This window comes from Ranitomeya imitator, chromosome 6 (genome assembly GCF_032444005.1).
Source record: "Ranitomeya imitator isolate aRanImi1 chromosome 6, aRanImi1.pri, whole genome shotgun sequence".
Classification (NCBI taxonomy): Eukaryota; Metazoa; Chordata; class Amphibia; order Anura; family Dendrobatidae; genus Ranitomeya; species Ranitomeya imitator.
Genome location: NC_091287.1, coordinates 284,861,266 through 284,875,870, shown reverse-complemented (window position 1 = coordinate 284,875,870; position 14,605 = coordinate 284,861,266). Strand labels below are relative to the sequence as shown.

The 14,605-nt window shown below is 41.7% G+C and overlaps 1 protein-coding gene across 2 annotated transcripts in view; it reads right to left on the bottom strand.

Annotated features, from left to right (window-relative positions):
• Positions 1 to 14,605, bottom strand: part of C6H5orf22 (chromosome 6 C5orf22 homolog) — a 145,740-nt gene that overhangs the window by 1,226 nt on the left and 129,909 nt on the right. The window lies entirely within an intron of this gene.

Below are 14,605 nucleotides of genomic sequence, written 5' to 3'. Positions count from 1 at the left end.
CCCTCTGGTGTAGATAATGCTTCCCAAGTTCAAAAGAAATACAAGCTGACTCTTTGTAAAAAGATTCCAGTTATAAATATTGTTTTTTTTGTGACAGGCTTAAGTCTTCTAGTTATGGGAGACATATTCTAGGTGTTTTAATGAAGGAATATAAAAAATATATATATAGTTCAACTAATTAAAGACTTTATTGCTAAAGTTAAAATATAATCATAGCAAAAAATCTTTTCTTTCTTGGGTCAACATGCAGAGAAAAAAAAAAAAAGTTGGTTTGAATACATGTATTCATCAACAAAGTTTTAGAACTAGTGATGAGCGAATATACTCGTTACTCGAGATTTCCCGAGCACGCTTGGGTGTCATCAGAGTATTTTTTAGTGCTCGGAGATTTAGTTTTCATCACCGCAGCTGAATGATTTACATCTGTTAACCAGCATAATTACATGTGGGGGTTGCCTGGTTGCTAGGGAATCCCCACATGTAATCAAGCAGGTTTGTAGCTGTAAATCATTCAGCTGCAGCGAGAAAAACTAAATCTCCGAGCACTAAAAAAAAAAATACTCGGAGGACACCCGAGCGTGCTCGGGAAATCTCAACTAACGAGTATATTCCCTCATCATTATTAAGAACGCACTTACATTTGAAATAAGTCTAGTATCCTATAATTCCCCCCCCCCCCCCCCATGTCCTTCCCTATCACTTAGGGATCTCATATATATATTTATTTTTTTCTCTCTACACGTTCAACCAAGAAATACAAAATATTTTTGCCATGATTATAAGTGAAGTAGAAGCTGGATCAATCCTTCCTTTCCCTGTTGTAATGAAGCGGCAGATGCAACAATTTTTTCTTTAATTCGTTTATTAACTAGAAAGTAAAATATGCAATATACACATTTATATTCATTATTATTAAGCACGATAAAGAGCACAGATATTTATAATAGAATGCGTACTCTTTTATACTCAAGATATTTTGTAATCTATGAAACATTTTCAAAAGGACATCAGGTTGTGTATACCAAATCATTTATACCATGTAAATTATACAAGTCCTTGCACCATTACATGGGTAATCTCATCTACAGAGAAACATGGAACAGTAAATATATGAAATTCTTGAACTTCAACTATATAAACTACTACTATTTCGCTGCTTAATACTTTGCATTGTGTTAGCTTTCTAGGTGATGCCCCAAAATAAGAAACCAGACTCTTTACACTGATGTCGTATCATTATGGATTTATAGCCCCTTGCTGACGGAGCCAAATTTTTGAAATCTGACCAGTGTTATTTTATGTGGTAATAACACTAGAACACTTCAACAGATCCCAGTGATTTTGAGATTGTTTTTTCGTGACGCATTATACTTTATGATAATGGTAAATTTAGGTCGATATTTATTATAAATAAACACAAAACCTATCAGAAATTTGAGAAAAATGTTAAAAAATAAGCAATTTTCAAACTTTGCATGATTATCCTTTTAATCTAGATAGTCATAACACACAAAAACATTAATAAATAACATTTCCCACATCTCTGCTTTACATCAGCACCATTTATAAAATGTTCTTTTATTTTGTTAGCATTTTAGGAGGTTTAAAAATGTAGCAGTAATTTTTCATTTTTTTCAAGGAAATTTACAAAATTTATTTTTTAGGGACCTATCCATGCTTGAAGTGACTTTAGGGGTCTCATATTGGGAAACCCCCAAAAGTTATAACATTTTATAAACAGCTCCCCCTGACATACTGAAAACTGCTGTCAGGTAGTTTATTAACCCTTCAGGTGATTTTCAGGAATCAATTCAAAGTGGCATGACAAATGAAAATGTGTATTTTTACCACCTAAATGCCGCTAACTTTTGAACAGGTTACTACAGCCGTCAGACTCTAAGGCCTCTATTTGGTCATGGACTGCCATGGCAAATATCAGGACCACACAATCATGATATGAGGGCACCAATTGGGATAAATAGGAAGCCCCCACACTCCGTTAACCATTTATATGTAGTCACTATTGACAGCAGCAACTAAGGGGTTAAACAGAGTTGGACGGTGCAAACACTGATAGTGGCTGATGCAGCAAGTTGTCAGCTATAGTGTACAGCCGACAGCTGCTGGACTGTCACCTGTATGGGGATGATATTCTCTTATATCTCAGGTCAGTTAAAAGATGTATCAGCAGGCATTAAGGGGATAGAGTAAGATGGGAAGAGTTCCATCTATCCCAAATTTTAGCAAATTTACCCGGACATCCTCTGTTCTTATACAATGTGCGCTCATATGGAATAACTGAATTCACCAATTCAATCCAGGCTCTGATGATTGGAATCGACCCATCTTAAAAAGTTGTGTCGGAGTCTAGTATGATTGATATACAGTGGGGCAAAAAAGTATTTAGTCAGTCAGCAATAGTGCAAGTTCCACCACTTAAAAAGATGAGAGGCGTCTGTAATTTACATCATAGGTAGACCTCAACTATGGGAGACAAACTGAGAAAAGAAAATCCAGAAAATCACATTGTCTGTTTTTTTAACATTTTATTTGCATATTATGGTGGAAAATAAGTATTTGGTCAGAAACAAAATTTCATCTCAATACTTTGTAATATATCCTTTGTTGGCAATGACAGAGGTCAAATGTTTTCTGTAAGTCTTCACAAGGTTGCCACACACTGTTGTTGGTATGTTGGCCCATTCCTCCATGCAGATCTCCTCTAGAGCAGTGATGTTTTTGGCTTTTCGCTTGGCAACACGGACTTTCAACTCCCTCCAAAGGTTTTCTATAGGGTTGAGATCTGGAGACTGGCTAGGCCACTCCAGGACCTTGAAATGCTTCTTACAAAGCCACTCCTTCGTTGCCCTGGCAGTGTGCTTTGGATCATTGTCATGTTGAAAGACCCAGCCACGTTTCATCTTCAATGCCCTTGCTGATGGAAGGAGGTTTGCACTCAAAATCTCACGATACATGGCCCCATTCATTCTTTCATGTACCCGGATCAGTGGTCCTGGCCCCTTTGCAGATAAACAGCCCCAAAGCATGATGTTTCCACCACCATGCTTTACAGTAGGTATGGTGTTTGATGGATGCAACTCAGTATTCTTTTTCCTCCAAACACGACAAGTTGTGTTTCTACCAAACAGTCCCAGTTTGGTTTCATCAGACCATAGGACATTCTCCCAAAACTCCTCTGGATCATCCAAATGCTCTCTAGCAAACTTCAGACGGGCCCGGACATGTACTGGCTTAAGCAGTGGGACACGTCTGGCACTGCAGGATCTGAGTCCATGGTGGCGTAGTGTGTTACTTATGGTAGGCCTTGTTACATTGGTCCCAGCTCTCTGCAGTTCATTCACTAGGTCCCCCCGCGTGGTTCTGGGATTTTTGCTCACCGTTCTTGTGATCATTCTGACCCCACGGGGTGGGATTTTGCGTGGAGCCCCAGATCGAGGGAGATTATCAGTGGTCTTGTATGTCTTCCATTTTCTAATTATTGCTCCCACTGTTGATTTCTTCACTCCAAGCTGGTTGGCTATTGCAGATTCAGTCTTCCCAGCCTGGTGCAGGGCTACAATTTTGTTTCTGGTATCCTTTGACAGCTCTTTGGTCTTCACCATAGTGGAGTTTGGAGTCAGACTGTTTGAGGGTGTGCACAGGTGTCTTTTTATACTGATAACAAGTTTAAACAGGTGCTATTACTACAGGTAATGAGTGGAGGAAAGAGGAGACTCTTAAAGAAGAAGTTACAGGTCTGTGAGAGCCAGAAATCTTGATTGTTTGTTTCTGACCAAATACTTATTTTCCACCATAATATGCAAATAAAATGTTAAAAAAACAGACAATGTGATTTTCTGGATTTTTTTTTCTCAGTTTGTCTCCCATAGTTGAGGTCTACCTATGATGTAAATTACAGACGCCTCTCATCTTTTTAAGTGGTGGAACTTGCACTATTGCTGACTGACTAAATACTTTTTTACCCCACTGTATATATAACTGGGTCATCCTGCTATTAATTGATGGGGACACCCTGATTGGATACTCTAGAATCTCTTCCCATTCCTCTCGGCTTTGGGAAAATGGCCGCCGCGATCTCTTCTGCGCACGCGCGGCATCCCGCGGCCATTTTCCTGAAGCCCCGTGCAGCAGAGCACTACATCTGCGCACGCGCGGCCCCAGGAAGATGGCCGCCCGCACCGATGAAAGGAATGACAGCGCAGATCGCGCGCTGTGTCTTCACGTGGGCACAGGGAATCCGGACCTTGGACATGCGCACACCACTACGCCACCAACGGAAACCTGGGGAAGAAAAGAACGCTGTGAACACGCCCACCTGACCAGACCAGCCTGATTGACAGGCGAAAACGCCGACTTTGGTAATGTATTTCTCAGCATACATGGGGAATCAGGGTACACTACATACACCATAGTAACGCACAGCACAGGCCCTATTTAACAGTATTTATATCTCAATCTCAAAAAACGGGGGTGACAGGTTCCCTTTAAGGTCCCGCAGTCATACAAATCACCTACCAAGGAGATATGTAATCCAGAAGTCAGTGGACGGGTGGTTTAACAGTGCCGGAAAATAATTGTTGTTTCACAAGGGCATTTCAGCTATGGTGTCTTCAAATCTAATGACTTTTTTAATTTGCTTCCAAACTGATCGCGCTAGTCGAAGTAGGAGTAACAGACGAGGGACATTAGTTTTTTCCAACTCCAAGAAACCCAGCGGGCAGTCAATTCGTGCAGAGAGAAGCAAATGACTTTCAGAATTGGGAAGATAATTATCAGGCATCCATTTACTTAGGGCTTTAGCCTGTCTGGCTAAGTAATATAAAAAAAAAAAAAAAAATCCGGTAACGCCGCCCCACCCCCTGTTTAGGTCTCTGTAGGGCAGATAACCCGAATTTGGGCCTTATTTTCCCCCATATAAAAGATGTAATTTGGGAATGTAAATTCGTAAAGAGGGATTTAGGTATTAGTACAGCACTGCTGAAAGGAATAGCTGAGTTTTTGGAGCAATATCATTGATGCAACACATATACTTGCATTACCGTGCAGTCTGCAGATCAGCCCCAAATTAATATTGGTCAGTTGGGTAACGTTATATATGCCACGTTTCCTATCAATCGAAAGCTAAAATCGTAATAAGAATTATGGCATTAATATCTCCCACCTTGGACCTCATAAGTGGCAGAAATCCTGAAGATTAGGGATTTCCGAACTTTTGGAGGATCTCAAATGCATCCCCATTTACCAGACCCATCTGAGGTCACCAAGGGGAGGTACGTGGGAGTGACTTATCCGTATCTTATCAGATTTTGAACTAATGTCATTGTTCATTTGCCGGGAGATGCAACTCGCTGTAGTTCTGTACTGTTTCCAAAACTAAGAGCACCCCTTCGAAAAGACAGATGCCATTCCTGCTACATCAGATCTAGTACTTTTATTTTATTGTCCCTTTTATGTGAGTGTATATATGTTTTGTCCATTTTTGTAATATCTTTTGTATATTTTTATAAACACTGCCTAATTTTTGGATTTGTTTACTGGGAGGCGCACAATAACCGGCCAAGTAGCGAAAGCAGCTGTGGTCTCTTCCATTAATTGTCAGTCAATTGGGCTATTGGCTTGACAATTGGAGACAGCTAAATTTGGTTGTGACAAATTGGTGGGATATCCAAGTGATCTCCCAGATGTTTCCTTACAGAGGGTATCAAACTTAAGATCATTTAAAGGGATCTATCAGCTGGCTTTTGCTATGAAATCTGAGAGAACCATGATGTAGGAGACCCCGATTACAGCGAGATTTAATTTATTAAGCTGTGTGTCTCCTTATTGGGCTTCTTGAAACAGTCACACCGCTAGTTTTTAGAGAGTCCAGTATTTCAGCTGATGTTATTTGTGGGTATGTAAATTTTTGATCAAGGTAATTTGGATGTTTTTTGTTGTCATTGTGATTTAAAAAGAGAAAACACAGTAGTTTGAGTAGTTTGACAATAAATGGCTTCACCCAACCACTAACCTTGAGTGGAGAAAAAGTTTTCAAATTCTCTGAAAAGGGCAAGAAAGCAAAAATTTGTAAAAATATGTAAACTTTTGAGCACAACTGTAAATCTTCTCTAAGGCTAGGTTCACATTGCGTTAGCGTATGCGCTAAACGGACTGCACTAACGGATTGCGTTAACGCAATGTCCAAAATGGGATCGCGTTTAGCGATCGCGCAGATGCCAGATCTGCGCTAGCGAGAACGGACCCAAAAACGCTGCAGACAGCGTTCGAGGTCCGTCACAAAATAACGGAACATCGCTAACGCATGCCAAAAATGGCATTCGTTACATACATTGCGGTCAATGGGTGCGCTAACGGATCCGTTACATTGCGTTAGTGGCGCTATGTAACGGATTCCGTTAGCGGATACCCACTAACGCAACGTGAACCTAGCCTTAGGCTAAAAAGCCTACATTTATGGGTAGGTAGGTCCCTGCTGGAATTAAACCGCCACAGGCTGGTGGGTGGAGTGCTCGGTCAGAGAGCCAATATACCAACAACAAAAGACTGACTGTCACTTACAAAACAGATAACTAATCTGTACAGGTGCAAACTAAGAGGCTGCTGAGAACCCATGAATTGGCCAAAATGTGCGCTAAGCATCTACATTTTTTCTTACTATCTAGAGCAGTAATGCAATTCATATTTCATATATTTCATGTTTACATGCTATAGTGTAACTTTATTTGTTTGAATTGCATAAGCCATAGATTGATGTTAAGTAAGGTGATAAATGAAACCGGCACTAATATCATTAAGTGCTGTGTTGTCTGAACGGCTATGTAAACAGATTCAAGGTAATCTTTGCTATATCTATATATTCAAAACTATATTTTAGGGGTTCTCCAGAAATAAAGAAAGCCAATAAATGAAAAAAAAAAAACATTTTTATTGACAACTGGATAAAGACTATTTATGGCCATCTTATCTAGGAAGAATTTATTGAGATCTTTAACCTCTTCACAATACTAATGGAATATATATATATATATATATATATATATATATATATATATATATATATATATATATATATATATATATATATATACATACATATATATACATATACATATATACATATATACACATACATACATACATACACATATATATACACACATATATATACATAGTATACACTCTTGTATAAGCCGAGGTTTTCAGCACTTTTGTGCTGAAAATGCCCCACTCGGCTTATACACAAGTCAGTCATTGTCAAGCGTGGGAATGGGAGCGGCAGAGCAGTGGCAGGAGCCGGCGGCTGTGACATCAAACTCGCCCTCATTGCGCAGTTGCTGCCCGTCCCTGCATCTTTGTTGTCCCAGTGCGGCGGCTCTTCCTGTGCTCAGAGGTCACGTGGCACCACTCATTAAGGTAATGAATATGCACACGTTTCCACTCCCATAGGCATAGAGTGCATATTCATTACCTTAATGAGCGATACGACGTAACCGCTCAGCACAAGACGAGCTGCCACGCCGGGACAACGGAGATGCGGGGACATGCAGTGACCACGAGAGGGCGAGTATGACCGGAGAGGACGCCGAGCCATGCATAAAAGGGGAGGACACCGAGCCATGAATACAAGGGGGAGGACACAGAGCCATGCATACAACTGGGAGGATGCCGAGCCATGCATACAAGGGGGAGGACGCCGAGTCATGCATACAAGAGGGAGGACGTCGAGCCATGCATTCAAGGGGGAGAAAGGGGAAGGATGCCGAGCCATGCATACAACTAGGAGACCAGGGGAGCCACATATAGTAGGACAGGGATGAGGGAACAATGCATACCCGGCTTATGTCAATAAACGTAGCCAGTTGTCCGTGGCAAAATTAGGTGCCTCGGCTTATACTCGGGTCAGGTTATACTTGAATATGCATGGTATTATATATAATTTAATTTCAATGTACTTTAGCTTTATTGGCAGAACCAAAGAAACAGTTTTGCCAAAGCACATGTACAGTAGGGAATAGGGATTTGGGACTGCAGGAATAATGAGTGGGGGCTGTAGGAACGATAGATGGGGCACAGGGTGGGGGCTAAGGAAGTCCATACCATATCATGGTTGTCTTTCTTGTAGCCTATGGCATGCGCTCATATACTGACTGCACTGCTCTCTCCACAGCACTCTTCTTCCCCCAGCAGGATAAGTTTTCTTTTCCTCCTTCATGGAGCTGAAATCCAGGAAGAGATCGCATAGTCTCCTGAAGAGAGTGTCCCGCACTGCTGAGTATTTGGTGCAATGAAGCAGGAATTGGGTCTCATCCTCTATGTCACAGTCTATCATCTCTGGGATTGTAGCTGTCTGTGCCGGCCGACCTCAATGGCCAGATTGTGGGCATGGAGTCTTTACCAGCGCACGATCTGGCAGTGTCTGGGGTCCGACAGTTTCTCCAGATATGGAGCAAGTCTGTGGTATCTCTGTAGGCTCTGGTACATGGCCAGTTTCTGTGAGTTGCTGATCTCATTCTTCCAGGTCACTAACGTACCTCTCTCCTGCCCCTCGTCTGCCATCTTCCTGATTCTGGCTTTTCAGGTTGCTTTGGTTGATGGTTCACTCAGGATGGGTTTGAATGAACTGTTCCGAAGATCCTGGTTTGTAGGTGAGCCTGGAAGGGTAGCACCCTCTTCAGGACTGTTGGGTGCAGTGGGAATCTGCCCAGCTCAGGCCGACAGGCACTGTTGGTGGTACTCCGATTGACCTGGACAAGGTGTTTTCAGAATTCCAGGTGGAATATTTCTGTTGGACTGGAATCCCACTTTGACCAGTCTGGGCAAGTGTGAGGGCCCCAGACTTCACTGCCGTACAGGAGAATTGGGGTGATTATGGCATCGAAGATTTTTAGCCAGACCCTCACTGGCAGCTTCAGATGGCAGTTTCCTTCGGATGGCACAGAAGGTTTTGCAGACCTTGTTCTTCAGAGTCTCTATGGCTTGTTTGAAGCTCCCTGACTGGAAAATTTCCAGGCCCAGGTAGGTGTATTTGTCCGTTCCTATAAGAGCGCAATCGTTAGCACAAATGAAGGGTTCTGGTTCGATCTTGGCTTTCTCCTCAGGAACACGATGTTGGTTTCCTTTGGGTTGATCGGTAGTGCCCATAAGGAGTTGAATTTCTCCATGATTTTTAGGTATTTGTTGAGACCTCTGTTGGAGACAGCAGCAGTAGTTTATCTGCAAACAGCAAAAAATACACCTGGGCGTCATGAAGTGTGAGACCTGGAAGATTCCAGAGCGGTGGCCGGCTCATTCATGTAAATAGTGAGAAGCGTTGGACTTAAGGTGCAGCCCTGTCTGACTCTGTGGTTCTGGTGGAAATCAGCCATTCTTCTACCGTTCACACTCCGGCTGCAGTGGTTTATGGTGTAGGAGCTTTTGATGATAGGTCTTTCCAGCAGTTTCAGTAACAGGCCCGGGTGCTACACCAAGTCAAAAGCCTTTCCAAAATCCACAAAACAAGCGTACGTCTTCCAATGATTTGTGTTCTAGACATGGCTCTGAATGAGGCTGTCCAGGGTGTAGATGTGGTCGGTAGTGTGGTGGTTTGGCATGAACCCTGCTTAGTTTTTGCAGAGGACGATCTGCTTGGTGAGGAAACTGAGGATCCTTTTGTTCAGAATGCTGTTGCTGCTGACACATACCTCTGTAGTTGCCAGGGTCGTACCGGTCCCCATTCTTCTGAATGGGTGTGATGAGGCCTTGGTTCCAGGTATGAGAGGAGTAGCCAGCACTCATCGCAATATTCAACAGTTTAACCACTGCTGCCTGTATTTCCGGTGGGCTGCATTTTAGAAATTCTGGTGAGATTCCATCCAGGCCACTGGCTTTTCTAAACCTTATGGAAGAGATTTTCTAACTTTCTGTAGTGCAATTGGTGTATCCAGTGGCTTTTGGAAATGTTTGACTTTTTCCTCCATTGCCTTTAGTTTTTCCGCTATGTTTTCCTGTTCTTGGTTTAGTTCTTCCTTCGGGATGTCTTTGTAGAGGTCTCTGAAGTACTGAAGCCAGATATTGCCATTTTGGATATGGATGTTTTTCTTCTTTTTGTCCCCATGTGGTTCCATAGTTCCCAGAAGGAGTGGTCTTCAAGGACGTCTTGGAATTGGTTACATTTGGTGGAGATGTAACTCTGCTTCTTCCTCCCGAGGATGGTTTTGTATTGCCTTTGTATGGTGTTGTAGGCATTTCTTAGACCCGGATGGTTGGGGTATCTGTGTTTCTTGCTTGAGGCTGTTCTCTGACTTCCGTACGGGTTTACATTCTCTGTCAAACCAACCATTGGTCTGTTTTTTTCGGCCTTTTATAGTTGACTTTTTTAAGGTTGGACAATCTGTCCATGGTGTAGAATATATCGAGGTCTTTCGTAGCTTGGTTCACTCTTTCTGGGTTAAGTTTGTACTCGTAGTTGTAGAAGTGGCGGTGTATCTCCTGCATTTTGGATCTGATGGAAGCCTGTTGATATTTTATTGCTGGACCATTTAAAGGATGGAGGCAGGTTGAAGAGGATGCTCTGCTGATGCTTTTGTGTGGATGGTTTCTTTATAGTTTTCATGTATAGGAGAAGTTGGTTGTGATCTGACAGATGCGTTTGTGGGGTGACTATAAAGGCACCGATATTTACCAGGGCCATATCTGTATTGGTATAAGTGGGAGTTTAATTTATATCTTCCTAGGGAGTCTCCTTTGGTACGGCCATCTATATATATAATTGCCTAAGGGTTTTTCTGTCTGTCTGTCTGTCCTGGAAATCCCTGCTCTCTGATTGGTCGAGGCCGCAAGGCCTCGACCAATCAGAGACCGGCACAGCATCGACGTAGAAATCCCGCGTCTCTGATTGGTCGAGGCCGCCAGGCCTCGACCAATCAGCAACGGGCACAGCGACGATGATGTCATAAAGGACGTAGACATCCTGCGTCTGATTGGTCGAGGCCGCCAGGCCTCGACCAATCAGCAACGGGCACAGCGACGATGATGTCATAATGGTTGCCATGGCGACGATGATGTCATAAAGGTTGCCTCGACCAATCAGCGACGGGCACAGTCTGCCGCGAATTATGGAATCATCATTGTCCATATACTACGGGGACATGCATATTCTAGAATACCCGATGCGTTAGAATCGGGCCACAATCTAGTTAAGAATATAAAGTCCTAAACGTCTACATAAGTTCATGATCTTTTTGCCACTTTTGTTGACTGTACTGTCATAGCTTGTTCTCTCCATGTGTATGGAGAGGGTGTTTGTTTCCAGCTTCCTGTGATATAATTGTGGTTTCCTGCCTTTTCATTGTTGAGGTCTTTCCATGGGATTCTGGTTGGTGATGGATCCAGGCCTAAGGGTCCCTGTTTAGTAGGATGTCCTTTAGCTCTTTGACCAGAAGGCTGACCCAAACCCTAGTTTGTTCAGGTGCTTGCTGTCAGAGGTGATTGTGATTTATGGAGGGGTGTTGTGCCAGAGTCACTCCTGGCACAGATTTCATTATGGTTGTAAGCCACAATCAACACTAATGGAAATAAACGCTTGAAATAGATCACTGTTTGTTATATAATATATAAGATTCACTTTGTGTATTGAAGAACTGAAATAAACTAACTTTTTGACAATATTCTAATTTAGTGAGAAGCACTTGTATATTCCGTCATTGAACGGAGTGCCAATGATTGGTCTGTTGGTCATTACACTTCATCATCAGCTGATTTCTGGGAATATGGTGGACGTCCGCTGTACACGTGGAGACTCCCCAGGACTATCCTGTGGCCCAAGTGGTCATTCACGCAAACTGTGGCATCAAGTCCCATGAAGTTGTAATAGCCAAAGACATATTACAATCTGTGCTCATAGGGCAGGAGTTTGGCTTATTTGTAACTTGTGGGTGAAGGTGTGGTCACTTGGTTACTTAGATGACAGTCAGATCACACTTAAAGAAAACAACGCAGCCCTAATCTGACAGGTTTTCCTTTTGTGTGTTGATTGGCGATGAGGATGAGGCAGGGTCCCCTGAGGCCAACATCCCTGAGCTAGGTGTATTTGGGGGAAACTTTAGGTTATGTGCACACGTTGCGGAATTTTCAGCGCAGATTCTAAAAAATCCGCAGGTAAAATGCCCTGCGTATCTTTTCCAGAATGGGGTTGCCAACAGAGATTTCACTAAGGAGCTACAAACATGTTGAAGGTGGTGAGAGTTGTGGAAAACACTGCAGATTACATAAATCAGGACCTCAGTGTACCATCTCAAGATGGACTGTCTGGTGGAAAGGTTTAATAAAACCTTGAAGGCCTTGCTTAAGAAGGTAGTTCAGAAAAACGGCCAAGACTGGGACTGTATTGCCACACCTATTATTCTCCAGCAGAGCAGTCCCAAAGGCCTCTACGGGTTTTCCCTCTTTGAGGTTTTGTATGGCTGACATCCCCGTAGGCTCCATGATATAACAGGAGATCTGGGATGCAGAGACCACCCCCTACAGAAGCGTGATTGAGCATGTCACCCACATGCAAGAAAGGATTGCTGAAGTCATACCCATTGTGAGAATAACTCATCAAGCCACAAGAGGCACAGTCACAGGTGTACAACTGGTCGGCAAGAGCAAGACTGCTTTACATGGTAACATTTTTAGAATGCTTCCACATATCAGTGATTCTAAGACAGATGTTGTGACAGACAAATGGTACTTTATCTTCATAGTGATTTTGGGATTACATGATTTGTGTTCCAATATGAAAATATTGGAAATTTGACAAAAAAATTATCAAATTTAAAAATTGTGAATTATATGCTCTTAAAAACAAAAAATGTCATATTGCACAAACAATAACACGGTAAATAACGGCAAATAACATTTACTACAGGTCTTCATTTTTGTTATTAGAAAGCTTAGAAATGTAGCAGCAATTTTTCAATACCAAATTACAAAACTTGTTTTTTTAGGCACCAACTCATTTTTGAAAACCTCAAACTAGATGCCTTTTTGAAAATTTCACCCCAAAAAAGTATTCAAAACCACATTCAGGAAGTTTGCTAATCCTTCAGGTTCTTCACAGGAATTAATGCAAAGTGGATTGGATTTTTTTTTTCCATAGAATTTATATTTTAGCCAAATTTTCAATTTGACAAGGGTAACAGCAGAAATTGAGAGGTGATGCCACGGTCGTGCCAAGCTCCGTGGCTCAGGCAGGGTTCATCAAGTAGGGAGAGATCCCACCTACAAGAGCCACACAGGTACTGTGACTTCTCCGTTTAATTTGATCCTGATTCTTACTAAGAGTATCTATGGTTATGTTTTAATGTTTGTATTTAGTATTGTGTGTTCACATAAGGTATTTTTTAATACATTTAAAATAATGTTTTAAGGGGAATTTAGGTCAACTAACAGCAGAAACTGAACAATAAATTGTGGGAAACATTTTCTCAGGAGTACACCAATTACCCCATATGAGGTCAAAATTACTATTTGAGTGCACAGCAGGGATCTGAAAGGTAGGACAGTTGGAGGACAATTTTGCCTGGAATAGATTGTGAATGCCATGACGCATTTGAAGAGTACCCAAGGTCCCAAAACAAGGGTGCAGTGATCAACTTAACCACTTCACCCCAAGCCTGTTTTCATGGCATGTGAAAATTTTACAATTCTGACCAGTGTCACTTTATGAGTGAATAACTCTGTAATGCTTTAACATATCCTAGTGATTTGGAGAATATTTTTGGCTGCACTTTGTACTTCACGTTAGTGGTATATTTTGATTGATATGATTTGCATTTATTTATAAAAAGCAACAAATTTTACCCCCCCCCAAAAAAAAAAATTGAGAAAATGTTGCAGTTTTCAAGGTTTGAATTTTTATGCCCTTAAACCTTTTGCGCCAAAGCCTGGGTTCACCTTGCTGACCAGGCAGACTTTTTCAATTCTGACCAGTGTCACCTTATGTATTAAGGCTGGAAAACTTCAACATGTCCAGGGCTTCTGAGATTGTTTTTCGTGACACATTGTATAAGGTAGGGGTAAATCTAGGTCAATATTTTTGTGTTTATATCTGAAAATATTGGAATTTTGGTAAAAATTTTAATTAATTAAGTTTTATGCCTTTAGGCCATGTGCACATGTAGGAAATGTGGTGCAGAACTTTCTGCACTAAATCTGCATCTCCTGGCAGAATCCGCAGGTGCATTTTTTATGCGTTTTTGTGCAGATTTTACCACTGTGGATTTCTATAATGGAGGGGTGCAGAAACGCTGCAGAACTGCACAAAATTAGTGACATGCACTTCTTTGAAATCTGCAGCGTTTTTTGTGCAGATTTTTCTGCACCATGTGCACAGCTTTTTTTTCACATTGATTTACATTGTACTGTAAATCACAGTGCAGTTCTGCAGCGTTTCTGCTGCAGAAAAATCTGCTGCAGTTCTGCACTAAATCTGCACTAAATCTGCAATAAATCTGCATCGTGTGCACATACCCTTAAACCAGTTAACTGTGCTATACAAAATAATTTATAAATAACATTTCCCATATCTCTACCTTACATCAGCATAATATTTTTTTTTATAGGA